This window comes from Arvicanthis niloticus, chromosome 12 (assembly GCF_011762505.2).
Source record: "Arvicanthis niloticus isolate mArvNil1 chromosome 12, mArvNil1.pat.X, whole genome shotgun sequence".
Classification (NCBI taxonomy): domain Eukaryota; kingdom Metazoa; phylum Chordata; class Mammalia; order Rodentia; family Muridae; genus Arvicanthis; species Arvicanthis niloticus.
The window spans coordinates 27,402,468-27,415,763 of record NC_047669.1 but is presented as its reverse complement, the minus strand read 5'-3'; the positions used below and the strand labels follow the sequence as shown (position 1 = coordinate 27,415,763).

Sequence of the window (13,296 nt, the reverse complement as noted above, 5' to 3'; positions counted from 1 at the left end):
GAAGAATCTTGTTCTAAGGCAAGTCAAAGAAGCACATAAAGTAAGCAAGCAAGATAGAAAAACCATAGGGTTCAGGTTTCTGGGGTTTCTTAGTCTAGTGTTCTTTGCATAAGCTGCTGCTCACACTCACAACACATCCCTTTTACATATTTAAAGCTGGTGATACCCTGGGATGAGGCTGGAGGGCAATCACTAAGACTTCCTTAACATCTCTTCCAATGTACATGTAGTGTGAGGAACAGCACAAGTTTCCTTGAGAGGACAGATGGTGGAGTATGGAGTAAGGGGTGGCATGTTATAATTCTCTACAAATACTTGGCTTCATGCAAAGACATTTGTGACATATTTCGTATTTTTGAAGAATCATAACTGGGAGAGGAAACCTGGGAGTAAAAGGTATATGGATGTTCCATATGAGAAGAAAGGTCAGTAAGACTTGCAGCATAATAAAAAGAGATACTTGTTTGAGAATTGAACAGGGTTTGACTAGTTAACTATGGGGCTGAGGAGATGCAATGCTTCCATTTGTGAAAATTACTACACAGCTCCTAAAGTTTATTGATGTCACTGAAATTCTAGAAATCCTATGAATCGGATGACCATATAGTCCAGAAGCTCCGGTTTCTTAATCCCACTGCTCAGAAGATTGACCTGACAATTGTGGGTCATGTTTGATTTACCTGATGTCTAAAGAAGGACTGCTCCTAAGCAAAGGGCATAGACTTTGAGTTACACAAAGATCTCAAATACGCTAAGGCAAGAATTGGTCTTTGATCACTTTTTAGACCAGAAAATAGATTAGATTTATGACTTCTGAAATTCACTAGTGGACTTCTAGGGTCATTATGAGTGCATCAAGGACTGGTAGATATGAGGTGGTAAGAGAAAGGATATGACATACAGGGAATAAAGAGGGTTGGCTCTGCTCAGTCCTTACATCCTGTTTTCAGTCTTGGAAACTATTTGACGTTCTTTATAAATTTTCATTGTAGGAGAAAACAGCAATGAAGAAAACAACAACAAGAACATGCCTCAAAAATAATTATGTAAGGATTAAGGAAAAGGAACAGAACTGGAAGCCAGAGACATAATCAGATACAAAGTAGAAGTTTCCCAATGGATCCTGTAAAGCATGTTCTCCCAGGCTCCAGAGTTGCTTTTCCTACATGAGAAGCTTCAACCTGTGTACTTTATCATGGATCTTCATGTCTCGACATTCCAGCATTGGGTGCGGCTACCTAGTATGGTCTCAGGGAGTGGGAACTCATGTATTTTTAACATTTGAACCACAATTCTACTGTATTTCAAGGAACTCCACAGACGTGCCTTGTGGAACCCTGAGGCTTTCTGCAACTCAAATAAAAACCTGCTGTTCCAGAATATACTGCCCTTAGCTAAATTCATTCGAACAATTCCTTAGTGAATGGTACAAACAAACTTTTGCAAGTTTTGGAAGTAAAAACTTTACAAAAGCCTGGCAGACTGGAGGGAAGGGCATACTTGCAACTAATCACAACATAACAGACAATCTCTCTAGTACGTAATGGATTCTAAGACATTGATTAGTTACAGGACTCAAAATGCAACAGAAAGATGAGCAAACGATTTATATGTTCAGCCAACCAAATAAGAAAATGAATTGTATTAAAATATGCAAAAGTACTAAAGATCATGTTAAACTGACTAATTAGCAAAATGAAAATGTATGGGGATGTTGTCTTGGTGAGTTTGTGGAAATAGATATTGTCACATTATTTTGCATGCTTTCCTGTTGAACACTACTTGGTTAGTGTCTATTAAATTTTGAGTGCATATTCTTTGACACACAAATCTTAATTCAGAGGATTCATTCCTCAGTTTTAAAAGCATACCAGAAAAGACTCATGTGAATTTTTGATTGTTGTAGTATTGTTTACCACACCTGTAAACAGTATAACTGGACTTGCTAATCGCAATATAGAATGGCATGGAGTAAAGGAATATGCAGGTGTAATAATGAGCTGGAGGCTTCGCATATACTCATAAGATCTCTAGAAAATCTTGATGAAACTCTGGTATGACACATTTCCATGCACAGTACATATGCACCAAGGAATATAAAAAGTGAAAAATGTTTAAGCTGAAAATCATTATGTACATTTTTCTACTTATCAAAAATAGCAAATACAAACTAATTGTATTTATGTATTTTTACGTTGCATCAAGTAAATTTGATGTTGAATGTAGATCCCAATACTTAGAAATCTAATAGAGAAGAATTATAAATTTGAGGCCAGACTGGTCAACCTAAGTAGATTCTGTCCCTCAAAAAATTAAATAAGGAAGAAAAATATATTTGAAAATGCAAAGGAATAATAATAGCTTCTTGTTTTGATTGAATGACTTATGTTTAAAAGTAAATAAATAAATAAGTGGTTAGCATTCCACAAGATGGGAAGATTCAATTCAGTAACTACTATTTGTTAATAGCATAGTTGAACCCAACAAGTTCTTTGATTACTTATCATAACTAATGAAACCCAAAGCCAAAAGAAATGACACATACCAATCACTTCAGATAATATGCATATGGTGATTTCAACTTTTTATTTCTGAACATCCAGGAAAGAAGGAAAAAAAGGGAAAATGTCAAGTTCCATGATTATTATCTACTCAACTATAAATTATCATATACTAATAATTAATTTTGATTTCTATCCCAGCATGGTAAAAGATATGCGTGATCCCAAAACTAAGAAAACTGAGTCAGGAGAATTCAAGGCCAGCCTAGGCTACACAAAAAATTCTAGGCCACTTGCACTATATTGTGAAATACTTTCTCAACAAATAAATACATTCTATAAATTATGTAAAACAAATTTAATAACTAAGATATTTTAATGTAGAAACTTATGTTGTGTAACATTTGGAGGCTAGAGAGATGATTCAGTGTTTAAGAACACTTGCTGCTTTTACAGAGGACTGAAGTTCTGTTACAAGTACCATATTAAAATGCTCACATTCAACTATAGCTTCAGGGCATCCAACACCCTCCTATAGTCCCCATGAACACATGCATACACACACACACACACACACACACACACACACACACTCAAATTAAACCTAAAAATTATTTTAAGGGAGTCTCCATTATCCTTTCAATATAATCATATAGTAATTGTAGCAGTCATTTTATAGATCATGCAGAAGCATGACTCATAATAAGTTTGGTCTATTTTAGGTAATAAACATAATTAATATTTATTGAATCCTCACTCTGAGTGAGGTAGTATAATTGGATTTCTTAAATTATAACTGAATAGCAATCTTATGAACCAGGTACTTAATATCACTTTTATACAAACAAGCAATCTGAGGCTTAAGAGTGGTATAACTTGGCCAAGGGTCCACAGCTAGTAAATAAAGAGAAGAAACATGAATTAGCCATCCAGCTCAGAAGCAACACACCTCCTTATCATATGTAACCACTACTCAGCCAGAAATAAAAACCATGAGCCTGCTACTTAAAGACCAGTCAAGAATGTTTGTGAAAAACTAAGTCATGAACCAATACAAGCATGAAATCTGTCCCTAACTGGTTCTACAATCATTGTGGTGACGCGAGTAGATGATCAGATGCTAGGGATGGTACCTTTACTGTTTTTTTCCCCTATGAACATGATATAATTTATTCAGCTGAAGTTTTGAACAGAGCACAGTAGTGTTAAGTTCAAGGATGCACTTGTCAGTGGAGCCTGGAGTGCTGTTATTCTCTGCTGAGGAGAAAGAAAAACCCATCTGTGTTGGCTACCACACTTTCAGTTGGCAAGGTCAGCTTTCTATTTTTAAAAGCTGTGATGGTTGACTTCATTCAGCTGGAGGGCCATCCCAGTAACTGATTTTCTCCATAGATCTCATACGGTGATCGATTCATCTAGCTCAGGGAAGAGAATGTTTGCCCTTGAGAAGGTATAAAGTTGTCAACTTTGAAACAAAGAGACAGAAAAGAGAATACATAATCAACATCTGGATTGTGGATTGGGCTCTTTTATGTGTGATAAATCTGGAGAAGAAAATGATAGAAAAATAACAGACTTTATAAAATGATGAATCTTTGAGCTATGCAGAATGATGGAGGAAGAGGAGAGCTCAACGAGGAGTCGAAAAGGGAAACTTAGGAAAGATGGAGAAGCAGATGAATTTGCAAAAATTTTCTTTTTTATTTTTTTCATATTTATTTATCTTATGTAAACAAGTGCTCTATCTACATGTATAGCTTCATTCCAGAAGAGGGCATCAGATCCCATTACAGATGGTTGTGAGCCACTATGTGTTTGTTGGGAATTGAACTCAGGACCTCTGGAAGAGCAGCCAGCGCTCTTAACCACTGAGTCATCTCTCTAGTTCCAGCAGAGGAATGTTAAGGAGGCAAGATTTAGGGGCCAAAATAGATCTTTGTATTAACTTTTAATCCATGTACATTTTATTATTCATCTGACAACTCACCATATGCAGGTACTCTGCTAAGTTGTATAGCGAAAAGGCAAGATTTTTTGGTATTATTGACTGAAGATACAGGGTGCATTTTTATTGATGTGGGGGTTTTCCATTGTTGAAAATAGAAATAGTGATTAGAATCAACAATGAAGAAAAATAGTAAACTTAGAATGAAGGGACGGCATGGTTCCTGAAACAGAAATGTAAAAAAAAGTATGTGAAGAATGGAGTTTGGGAGACAAAGCTGAAAGTGTACTTTGTTCTAGGCTATGAAGGGACACACAAACTATAATATAGAAATGGTTATTATATACACTGTGAGAGTGAAGAACTGTGAAGTGAGAGAACAAGGGCAAGTGCAGGACACATAACGGAGAGCTAGGACTAACTCCAGACAAGTAGTGTAGGATTCAGAGACAAGAGGTGCCTTTGAGATGGTCAGTAAAACTAGAGAGTGGCTGCATATAATAGGTTATACATTTCTCAAACACAAGAGAGGGAATCTTCTAGAATTAAACAATAAGTTCAGGTTATAATATCAGAACTTACGCACCTAGGGCGAGGTTCAGTATTCAGTGCTAGTATTTGTAAGCAACATTCTTATAGAATTTTCTATATATCATGTATGCATCTTTGTAAATCTTACGTTTTAGGCTATCTAGTATTTAACCTGACTAGGAAAGAGAAAAGTAAGATTCTCTGTCTTTCTCTGTATGTCTTGTCTCTGTCTCTGTCTTCCTTTCTCCCTCTCCCTCTCTCCCTCCTCTCCCTCCTCTCCCTTCTCTCCCTCCTCTCCCTACCCCCTTCTCCCCCTCCCCCCCCTCTCTCTCAGTAGGAAGTGATAGTGGTGTATACTAGAGATCAGACCCAAGGTACCTTTCACCACTGAACCACTAAACCATACCCCTAGCTATTTCTTTCACCTGATTTTTAAGGCTGTGTGTGACTCATAATGTGGTGTGAAAACCAAGTGAAGCAGCTTAATCAAGTCCTCTGCAATGACACAAGGATGGAGTCACACTTTGAAGCATCTTTTAGGAAAAAATAAAACCTTGATAAATGGTTCAAAACTTAGCTTATGTCCCCTGTGATAATAAGCACATGTTAAGCATTTGAACTGTCTTAGAATGTTATTCTTAATAACAAGGACAACTGATGAAAGTGAACCTGATTGATTTTCAATCAGAACTGGTTTACATATTGGAATATAAATTTACCTTAGAAGAACTAGACAGTAAGTCTTCTGTGGGAAAAAAAAGATCTCCGATATGGGATTATTTAACAAAGTAAAGGCTAGTGCCAGCAATTCCTGTGTCACGGAGGTTATGGGCAGGTTATTATGGACCCAAAGAACTGCCCTTTATACATTCCCAACCAAGGTCTACAGGAGTGATGAAGCAAATGTAAACAATGAAAACAAAGACTACAGTAGTTCACTGCATTTGGTGAAAATCCAGCCTTATGGGAGTTCTAATCCATAGACTAAAATATGAGGGCTCAATCATGGCAACTGCTGTCTTTGTAGCATGATTGTAGATAAGTTTCAGGGCAGACAGAGGTGGGCTTGCATGTCTGTTCCACACCAGCCACTCTAGGGACACGCTTTGAGACATAAAGAAGGAAGTCTCTGGACATTTGTCTAGTTGTTGGTTCATAATCCTTTCACTTGGGGCTCTTACTACATTTGCTTTCTGTTTTTCCAATTAGCTTCCCCTTGAAAACATTCCACCTTGTGCCTAGAGAGCTGGAGGGCACACACAAGGTGGTGGCAGCTGCCATCTCAGCTGGATGGCATTCCTTCCCCTCCTTTTTTTTCCTCTAGCAGATCATGAGACTGAGACTCAACTGAGAGTAGGTAAATCCCCCATAGGACACACACAACAGCTGCGATCAGTAGTTTCTTCCCACCTGTGGTGTCCTCTGCATGCAAGTCCAAGGCTTTTAAATATGTTATACACCAGCCTACACATATTAACTTATAAACATGCAAAAGTAATGAAGTCATTAGTAGTTTCTGCATAGTGGTTGTCTTTGAAAGGAACAATTATTGGTTTTAAACTTAAAAGTACAAACAAGCTGCGTCCAAATAGCCTAAGATATTACATATAAGCTACACATAAATGATAATGCTAGAATAATGTGCTCAAATAGTACATTTTGCCTCTAGCAAATTGCACTGCAACATATTTATTTCAGATATTATATTGTGTGGAAGAGAAGCACGCCTCCCTGGGCTCTCTATTGCCTAAAGTACTAAACAGACGGAAAACTGCTCATTTCTGCCCTTTACCTGTTGTGCAGTATTGGTATGCGCCCTCAGCCTACTAAGAAGTAGGTAAATATTTGTGGTCATGCAGGGATTACAGGTAAAATCATTTCTTCATGCTGGTTGGGTTGAATTTTATTCTCTTCAGTTGCACCAACTTCCCATTGATATCAATGGGAATATTGCCTGGAACACAGTGGTAAAATTAAGCCTCATAGTTTATAGACTACCTGGGCTGACTTTCTTAGGTCAAGTAGGTCCACATTCTAGCACACTCTCCCATGTACTACATTCTCACCGATGCTGGAGGGAACCTGGAAATGGAAAAGATGGGGAAAGCATGCAGCAAGGTGAGATTCCAGCCAATGCCTTACTTTGTGAGGGAGCCAATGACAGTGTTTCCTTTATTTGTGTCAGCCTTTACTACATGTCTTTACTGAAAAAAAAGAAGGTTTGAGGTATCAGTGTTGCATCCTTACAGAGGTTTGACAGAATGGGACTTTGCCAAGCTGACACTGCCAGTTTTATTTTGGATATAAACTTTTTCAATCCTACAGTATAAAATACAATATTGTAAATATTCATCTTTCAATAAAGACTTTCAATTGTTTAGAGAAATAGTTAGTAAACATGATTTTTAAATGAACCAGTATGTAGTCATTAACAATCTTTTAGACTGGAGTTTGTCCAAACTTTGTTTTAATTACATTTAATAATGTATTCATTTAGTTTTCTGGTTCTCAACCTTCCTAATGCTGTGATCTTTTAATCTTTTAATACAGTTCCTCATGTTATGGTGACCCATCATCCATATCACTATTTTCATTATTACTTTATAACTATAATTTTACTACTGTTGTAAATCATAATGCTAATATCTGTATTTTTGATGGTCTTAGGTAATCTCAGTACCCACAGATTGAGAACCACTGGTGTAGTGTGTGGAGTTATGAAATGTGGTCACGTGAATGCCATAACATGTGTGTGAAAGAATGAAAACAAGTCTCCTCCAGAGTCGTTTCTTCTCCTTCTCCCATATGGTTTCCAGAAATCTAATGACAACCATTGGGCTTGGCAGCTGTGGCTTTTCACTGCTTAGCACCTTAGAGGTCCTCTAGGCAAACTTTGAACAGTACTTCTGAAATAATCAGAAAATGCTTAATATTAATCCAGTCAGCAAAATGGCATCATACACACTCTTTCTGTCTCTGTCTCTGTCTCTGTCTCTGTCTCTGTCTGTCTCTCTCTCTCTCTCTCTCTCTCTCTCTCTCTCACACACACACACACACACACACATACACACACACACACACACACACACCATGGTTACAGGAGGGAACATGAGCACATAATTTTTAGTAAAGTATAAAATGTTAAGGGAAGCAAGATGTGGTAGTACAGGCCTTCAATCCCAGAATTCTGAGCAAGCTGGGCGTGTTTGTTCCAAGCCAGCCTTTTCTATGTAATGAACTCCAGACCAGGGTCATGGCTAAATAGAAAGATTCTCTATCCAAAATAAACAAATAAAGTTAAAAGAGATTCAAGAAATAAAAGAAAATTTCATTCAGAAAGGAAATATGCTATTGTTACTAAGAAAAATTGAGATGATATGAAACGTATTGTTCTCTAGGGATAAACCACCACAGGCATCTGTGGAAAAGCTTAGTGGTTCACAAACTTGTATACAGTCCCACTGAAGGTATAATTTATATGTATGCCACTTCCCTGAGGACTTCAAGTGTACTGAGAGACCAGGGCAACAGGAAGTGGAACCACATAGCAAGTAGAATGTTCTAAAAGGTGTTAGGAAGATGGGAATGTAATTAGAATTAAGGCCCTAGTGCTCCATGTGGTGGAAAGGCTTTAACATATCTGACCATTGAGATAACAAAATGTAACATCAGGTTCCATACAGCATCAATTTCCTTTAAGGAACTAACCTTTAGTTGCAATTCCCTGCAGCTGCCCAGAAACAAGAAAAGGCACTGAAAGGCTTGGCTTAGCCTGTGCTCCATCAAGGTCAAGTGGGGAGGAAGAGGGAAGTAAGAGACACAGAAAGTGGGAGGTACGATCAGAGGGCATTGTGTGAATTTGTGGGAACATGACAAAATCTATTATTTTTACAAATGGTATACATAAGCCATTATAACTGGAAGAATGAGAGTAAAATCCTTGGCAATAAAAAAAAATCAAACTTCAAAATAAAAAAAGCTTCTACCAAATGACCGCTGCATTGTTGAGAATTCAAAAGTCACATCATGAAAGCTACAGAATAATGAGACGTGTCCCAGATCAAAGCCAAGAATGAAAAATTGGAATTAGAGGACAGTTGATAGATTGTGAAGTAAAAATTAAAAGATGTAAAATAAAAGGAAAAATTAGTAGGAAGACAGCACTGAAGATCAATTAAGCTCATAAATCACCAAAATAGGTATTCCAATTATATTGAAGTAGTTATTTTTAAATATATACTATAGTCTCTTAAAGAGTAGTTTCCATTTTTCTGGATTCATGTCATTTTCCAGGCAATGACTTTGCACATATTTTCCTTTTGACCAAGTAGCCACTGTGATATTTTTGTTTAGAGAATAGATATCTGCATCTGGCATGGTAAGGAACATCCCTGTCACACTTTTATTTAATAAGGGAGGTGACTGAACAATTAAATGCTACAAGAAGAGGACACTGAGATTGTAGTGACTCCTGAGGACAACACTGTGCATTTGTTCGAAATCAGAGGAGAGCTGGCACCTTGGTGGGGAGGGGGGTGGGTGTGAACCTAGAGGTTCATATATGAAATAAACTCTGTGAACTCTTACTGAGAAAAAAACTACATAAAAATTTCAGGGCCTAAGTCATGAGATTTCTGGACATCTAGTAAAAATGAAAATGAAAGCTTAAATCCAGAATGCATTTATTCTAAATAATGTATACCATGATTGTCCATTATATATTATATATCAGCTGCCCTGGACTCCAGTTTCAGCTTTTACTCTAAAGATGAACTGTAGTCACTGGTGAGATACCTAACTTTTCTTTTTTTTTCAGGTGAAAATGGATGTAAATACTAATCACTGTTGCCCTTCAATACTGTTATAAAATTTAATTATATCTTGCATGAAAAGTTCACAACACAATTCTAATTAAGATATTGTGTGCTTGGCAAATATAAATCATTATTTATAAACTATAACTATTTACTACTCTGATTGTATTAATACCTTAATGCCTTACACAGAAAACATGCAGTCTATTCTTCCAACTCCAAATTCAGTGACTGTCAGAACTTTTTGTGATTTACAAAAGAAAATGCCTTGATTATATTCAGATGCATCAAATCCTCATGAAAATAGTTATTGCTAAATGTTGGAAATGCCAGTATTCCATTTCATTCGCTATCTTTTCTAATATAATGTTTTGACTTGCTAAATTAACTTTATGACTCATTGAAGGATAAAAATCTACAATTAGAAAACAAATGTTTTGGGGCTATAGAGATGGCTCAGTGGTTAAGAGCACTGACTGTTCCTGAGTTCAATTCTCAGCAACCACATGATGGCATGCAACCATCTGTAATGGGATTGGATACCCTATTCTGTTGTGTCTGAAGACAGCTACAGTGTACTCATAGAAATAAAATAAATAAACCTTAAAAAGAGAAAACAAACATTTCCAATTTTCTCTTTGAGAAACACATCTCTCATGTGTTTGCTTTTACTGAATTAGTATTGACATTATGACACTGGACTTAGTTATGATGCATTTTAAAAATCAGATTCACAATGACAGATAACAAATAATATCAATAAAGTTGGGGACAGAGAACCTGTCTGCATTGCTGTTGGGAACGGAGGCTTCTTAAAACCTTTAAAGTATTCTTATCATATTATACAGTGACCAAACCCTGAATATAAAAGAAATAAAATTGCTATCTCACAGAGATCTGTATACTAATTCATTGTACCATTTGTTCAAAAGAGCCAAGATACAGTATGAATGTGTGCATTTTCCCCTGGGGCAACAGATAAATAGTATAACAAATGTTGTATATAAACACATGTGTGTGACTAAAATAATGAACAATTATTCAGTCTAAGAATGAGTAAATTCTTCTATTTGAGCTAAGAGGCATCAATCTGTAAAACATTAGATGACATTTCATGTCACACAGACAATATGACTCTCATGATACATCTGTGATTTCAAAATCAAATTTCTAATACACAGAAACAAAGAGTATATGATAATGACAGGGGGCTGTGGAGGTGGCAACATACTGGTACAAACTAGCAATTCTGAGTTCTGAGTATCTACTAAGTAGCCTGGCAGCTGCAATTCATAACATTACACTGTATATTTCAAACTTCTAAGAGAGTGAATTTTCTATTCTAGTACAGTGAACGGTAAATGTGAGTGGGAGGACGTGTTGGATGTGGTAATCACCTTAATTGTGATAATCACTCTGCAATATATACCTCAGTCCAATTACATTGCATATTTTAAGTATATACGATTTTATATGTGAATTATACCTCAATTGAGCTAAAAGATAAAATAATCAACCCTTTGAAACTGAGAATTTTATTTATTTATTTATTGGATTTTCATGGGTGCCTGGTATAAAACTTTAAAACAATTCCTTATTTGCAAGAGCACTACATTTCTTTCGAGGAATAAGTACACACACAATACACACACACACACACACACACACACACACACACACACGCATGCATGTACATTTTATAAAAAATAAGGCATGAGTGTAGCAGGAAATTTTCCCTGAAAGTTGGGAGGAGCTAAGGTGGGAGGAGTAAGGAGAGGAAGAGGAGAAGGAGGAGCAGAGAGAGGCAGATATGTAGGAGGATGGAGAACCACGTTTGGACCGAGAGCAGTCCTGGTTAACAACTTAAATCTACGTTAGTTAATTGGGAAACACCTCTAATTGTGTGGGCATCTTGTTATTGAGCATTATCAAACATATAAAGCCTTTGGTTAATCATTAATCATTAGAGTCTCATTTCCTACCGGGTACCGCGTAAATGGCAGAATGGTCTAGTTTCAGCCCAGCCTTGTGGAGACAACGTGGAAGATTGGCAGAGCCATTGCCCACGCTGGCGCCTTGTGGGTGGCATGGGCCGGTGTTTCTGGCTCTCAGTTTCTAGCTGTGGCACACACGTGGCCTCTGGCTGCTTTCAGCTGTGGAGCACTTGGCTTCAGGCCGTGTATGGCCGCCACTTAGATAGTTGGCCCAAGAAAACGGCATATTAAAATATCTTACTCAATACATAAATCATTCAAAAGAAAAGGAAAAAAAATACTTTTAACAGAATTAGATCTTTCAACAGAGAGTTTGTATGTCACCCTTTTTCTTGTCTTTGTTTTTTTTATATATTTCTAAATCTTATCATGATTTAAGTTTTTGCTCTCTGGCTACTTTACTATATTTTAAACTACTTATTTCTGAGATGATATAAAAGTATGTTTCAAATTTCAACAGATCCAAATAGATATGCAAATAGAAGTTTCCCTCTTTCTCAATTCTAGGGACTTAGTCCCTTAACCACTCTGATTGGGTGCTGAGAAGAAGATAGAATGCCATTCCTCCTGATGTGGATACTGAGAAGAATCAGCCTCTCACATGTTCTTACTGGATACTGAGATGTGAGCCTCTCACTCCCTTGTAATTGTACTTGTACTTGTCTTTGAAATCAACCAATATAAACAATTCTTGTGTATCCTTCCAGAGATATGTGGCCTCTCAGGAAGTTCAAAGGTGAACTCATCAAGGAAACCATTACTTATGATTTACATCTAGCTAGGGACTTTTCCTCTTTTCCACTTTTGCTCCACTGTTAGTAAACATTCCATTAAAACCGAATGCTTCTTGTTGTTGACCTAGGTTTTGGATATGTATAATTACAATGTTGATTATGAGGAATGTGAGCAAATATGCTTATTCATACATGACTTAGTACTTGTTAATGTACATTTCAACAGATGCATAGAGGTGGAATTTATAGCTGAAAGATTTGCACATTCATGTTGTTGATAAATATCTCTAAAACATTCTTGTCAAGGTTGACCAGCTTACCCTTCAAATGGTATCAATGGTGGTATTATATATATATTCTGTATGTGACTTTGAATGATCTTTTTAAAATGGCATATGATCATCCTGAGTGTTGGTTATGTTTTCAGACTTACTTTCCACCTGTATTAACCTTTCTTTCTCTCCATTTAACATCCCTGTGTTAATCCTGAGATTCACTGATGAAAAATCAATTTCACCATTTGGGCCAAATTTGAAGCAACTTATATCGAATATTAAATGCAGACCAAGAGATGGACTTTGGCCAGCACCATTCCCTGGTACATCCCAGCTGAATGGCCCCTAGACATGTCTTGCAGGAGTTTATAAAAATAAATCTATAGGCCACCATACCTTCCCACAAGGCTTTGCTATTTTTGAGGAGCTACAGGTCTCATCATTGCTGGTAGTTATCTGGTCCTTGGACAGGTGGAGCTTATAGGCTAATTTGGGGCATTAT

At 36.8% G+C, this 13,296-nt stretch overlaps 1 protein-coding gene across 3 annotated transcripts in view; it reads right to left on the bottom strand.

The window, feature by feature from the left end:
- Positions 1-13,296, bottom strand: part of Lsamp (limbic system associated membrane protein) — a 2,034,784-nt gene that overhangs the window by 1,039,507 nt on the left and 981,981 nt on the right. The gene's annotated exons all lie outside the window — the stretch shown is intronic.